This window comes from Lichenostomus cassidix, unplaced genomic scaffold, assembly GCF_008360975.1.
Source record: "Lichenostomus cassidix isolate B80296 unplaced genomic scaffold, HeHo_3.0 HiC_scaffold_660, whole genome shotgun sequence".
Taxonomy (NCBI): Eukaryota; Metazoa; Chordata; class Aves; order Passeriformes; family Meliphagidae; genus Lichenostomus; species Lichenostomus cassidix.
Genome location: NW_028147680.1, coordinates 2,245 through 6,553, shown reverse-complemented (window position 1 = coordinate 6,553; position 4,309 = coordinate 2,245). Strand labels below are relative to the sequence as shown.

The window sequence follows — 4,309 nt, the reverse complement described above, 5'->3', positions numbered from 1 at the left end:
GGCATTTGCACATACAATTTTATTTTGATGACCAATACAGTCTCAAACCATGGGGTTTCACCTGCTTGCACAAACTACTAGATCTTCCTTGGGACAATACCTTCCTCTCACACGTGGCAGGAGTCACCTCCAGAGGCTGAGAGTTTCTGTCCTCTTCCCAATCCCCTTGTCAATGCCCACAGCCCCACCAAATCTCAACACGAGGAGCACAGATGGAACATACACAAGGTTAGGTACCACAGGAAGAGGGCAGCAAGAGCTTCAAGTTGTGCTCCTCCTGCCCACAGCTCTCCCCTCTCTGTTGTCACAGACAGAGGGAGGGCCTAGGAGGGACTGGGCCTGAGTGCAGTGACAGAGGCGCAGGCAGGGAAGGTGTGGGCAGAGCTGTTGTGCAGGCAGACAGAAGGTGCAGAGAGGTGAGCCAGAGCAGGCCTGGCCATGTGGAGTGCCCTGTGCACTGTGGGCTTCTTGCCCATTGTAGGTAAGTGAAGGGAAGGGCTGATGCCCCCAGGAGCTGAGCGTGGCCCTGTGCTCTGCTCGGCTCTGGGCAGCTGTGCTGAGCGCTTGCAGCCAGACCTGTTCCTGGCTCCAGCTGCCCAGCCATGCCTGTGGAGCCCGGGGAGAACAGCCCTGCTCCTCTTCTAGCTGGCAGCTCGGCACCTCCATCCATCCATCCATCCATCCATCCATCCATCCATCCATCCATCCATCCATCCATCCACGCTGCCTCCTCTGCAGCCTGGGCACTCGCAGGGCACCTCCCTGCTGCACTCAGACCTTGGGGCACAGCGCTCTGCCCTGGCACTGCACACTCTGCTGCTGGGCACTGCGGCCCCTCTGGCAAAGACCAGCTGGAGGATGGCAGCACAGGGCCCAAGCCTCAGCTGCCCGTCACAGCTTTTGTCTTTCCTGTGCTCATGTAGAGCAGTTTCAGGGACAGGAGAGTGGCTTCCTCACCATCCTGTCTGGGCAAAGACAAAGGGATTTTTCACCCCATGGTGCAAATCCTTCTTGCTTCTTTGGGGAAAATCAGAAACAGCTTCCTGTCTGAGAGGGAAAAGGAGGGAGGGAAATCATAGTTGCTATGAACTCTGTCAGTCTGTGTCAGCTGGGTTCAAAGAGGATGATTTTGTCCTCCCACTGGTCCTGTGCCATTCCAAATCCTCATCAGCATTGCTCTGACCTTTGCTGAATCTTGAAGTGATCATGGCTTCTTCTTGCTATCTGCAGCAGTGTCACTCGCCGGTGCAGTGACCTTGGAGCAGAACCCCAGGGAACTGACCGCACGAGAGGGAGAACGAGTCACCTTCCAGTGCAGCATGACTGGAGGTAATATGAGGGACTACTCCATGTCGTGGTACCGTCAGGGCCCAAGTGGCATTCAGGAATGGATTTACAAGAATGATGCCTATGGAAGCGGTTTCCAAAATCGCTTTAAGATAAAAGACGAGAGCCGCAAGAACAGATTTCCACTGCAGATCCTGCTGGTAAAGCAAGAGGACGCAGCCACGTATTACTGTCAAGCAGAATCACCCTGGAACAGCTCTGCAGCAGAGTGGACTAAAAACCACATGATGGCGAAGACAGATCTCTCAGCATTTCTTTCTAGCAGCTGCACCCCAGGGCTCTAGTCAGGCAGTTGCAGGTGCAGGAAACATCCCTCTGGCTTGGTGGCACTAGAAGGCAGTGGAGGGAAATGTGGTAGAAGGGCTGCTACCACTTGTGGTGCAGGAAGATCACTTCTGGGAACATCAGAGGTTGTTTGGGCAAGTGCTTGTTCAGTGCAAGTTTCCTGGGCCCCTCTCCAGCATATGCCTCATTTTCCCTCTGTGCCTTGACTGCAGAGCCATGGGATGATGGAGATGTGTTGCTGTAGCTTCCATGGTGCTGTGGTGGATGGAGCCAGGCTGTTTAGGAAAGGCAGATCAGCAGGGATGGCATTGCTCTGGGTGGCTGCTACAGAGCACCTGATCAGGAAGAAGGAGTTCAAAAGGTGTGGTGAGTTGACTTTGGTTGTCCTCTAGGAGGTCAGCAAGCTGCTGTCTCAGAGCTCCTCCTCTACTGGACAGGTGGAAAATATGCAATGAAGACTTGTGGGTTGAGATAAGGACAGGGAAATGTCCCAGCAGTGCCACCATGGGCAAACACATGGTCTTGGGGAAATGAATTGAACTCATTGCCAATAAAATCAATGTAGGTTAGTGAGGAATAAGAACAAATTACAAAGCATGTCCTCCACCTGATCCCTGCACAGGGACGGGGAATGTGGCTTGTATTCCATTAAAAACATGTTTTCACTGCCATTTCTTCCTTCTCATTCTCTTCCCCTGCTTCAGTATGCAATCCAACCCATGGAAAACATTTCTCCAGGAACTTCTCCAATGCAGGTTCTTCCCTCTGGCTGCAGTTCCTCACAGCCCTTCAGGAACACACTGCAGCATTGTGGCTCCTCTGTGGGACAAAGGTTCTGGCAGAAAATCTCTTCTGGCCTGGGCTACTCACTCCATGAGACCTCATCTCCTGTCAAGAGCCTGCTCCAAATGTGCTCTCCATGGAATCACAGATTTTTTCAGGCCATATCAACGCACTGCTGTGTGGGGTCCTGCACTGTCTGCAGGGTCAATATTTGCTCCACCACCAATCCCCACCAGCTGAGAGGGACAAACCATGGTTTTCACCTTGAGCAGCTGTGGAATGTCTGCTCCGGGCTCTGCAGCACCTCCAGCCCCTCTTTCCTAAATCCTCCTTCTTGCTAATTGCAATTCTGATGCTTAGAAGGATGAGTCCTGCCTGAGACTATTAGTTTTTACCTCAGGGCTCATTGGTCTGAAGATCCAAACTATGCCAGCACTTCCCAGCTCAGAATACCCTGAGGCAAAGACAAAACATGGAGGGGCAAAGACAAAACATGGAAGGGCAACTCTGTTCAGCTCTTCTGTGGGTTCCATGGAGCCTTGGATGTGGCCAGGCATGAGGTCAGCCCAGGAGGGGAGAGGGACAGGCAGGGGAAAGGCCAGAAACTGGAAAAGGGACAGGAGAAATGTGGGGAGTTCGGTTAATTCTCTTCATAGGTGATACAACAGGACTATGTTTTGAATCTGTGCTGGAAAGAGTGTTGGTAATTCAGGGATGTTTGAGAGTGTTTACAGAGCTTACATGGAGTCAAGGCCTATTCTGCTCCTCATTCCACCCACCAGTGAGTAGCTGAGAGTGCAAAAAATTTAGGAGGGAACACAGCTGGTTCAGCTGACCCCAGCTGGCCAAAGGGGTATTCCAGGTCACAGGACATTATGCTCAGTATATAAAGATGGGGAAGAGGAAGGAAAGAGGACATATTGAGTGATGACATTTGTATTTCCATGTAAGCACTCTGTGTGATGGAGCTCTGCTTGTCTGGAGTAGGCTGGACACTTGCCTAACAATTGGAAGTAGTGAATGAATTCCTTGCTTTGCTTTGCTTGCACATGCAATGTTTGCTTTATTAATTAAATTGTCGACTTATTTATTAAACTTATGAATTTTCTCACTTTTACCCTTCCAGTTCTCTCCCCCATCAAAGAAAGGGCAAAGGAGCAAGCAGCTGTGTGGTGCTGAGTTACCATCTGTGGTTAAACTGTGAAAAAGAAACCCAATGAACACTGAAGGAGATGAAGTTTTAATGTGGAAAGGTGGAACTCAACTGCATTTGGATACTTCATGATATTTAGAGAGTCTCACAATAACATTGCAGGAACACATAACAATAGTCAATTAATTAGATCTGAGGAACAAATGGCACTGCACAGGAACAGCATTGCCAAAGTGGACTTTCCCAGAACATGATGAAAAACTCCTTCTCTGCACTCGTAACTTTGGCTCCATGTGTATAAACACAGGGGCTCTTCTTCTGAGCACTGACCGTTCATTTCTTTATTTAGAAGTGTAGGCTTTCACAGAAGACATGAGGAGACCAATGCAAACGCATCCATGGGCTTGTGTCCCTGAGCACAGTGCCTGAGGTATCCTGTATAGGAGCTACAGATGCCAGAGGGTCAGGCAGTTGTCCCCAGGCTTTGCCCCAATTCCCACCTTTGGCTCTATGGAAGGATTGCTGCAGTGCATTAATGTCATTAATTCAACATAGCACTGCCTGTCAGGCCAATGTTATCTGTCTTGGAAAGGCTACAAACACAATGATAATGCCACTTGATTTCTTTTGTCACCTCGACTTTTCTTTTAGATGTCAGCAGCCCAAGGACTTCCCTAAGCAGATATTCCAGGTCACTTTTGAAATCACTGCTTTTAGCTGTCCTCTCCATAGTGGATGGAC

At 50.0% G+C, this 4,309-nt stretch overlaps 1 long non-coding RNA gene across 1 annotated transcript; it reads left to right on the top strand.

The window, feature by feature from the left end:
• The first annotated feature begins 291 nt into the window (after positions 1-291).
• LOC146420934 (uncharacterized) lies at positions 292-2,226 on the top strand. Its single transcript, XR_014848878.1, has 2 exons — positions 292-481; positions 1,231-2,226. It is a non-coding gene; the product is annotated as an uncharacterized LOC146420934 (long non-coding RNA).
• Positions 2,227-4,309: the final 2,083 nt, after the last annotated feature.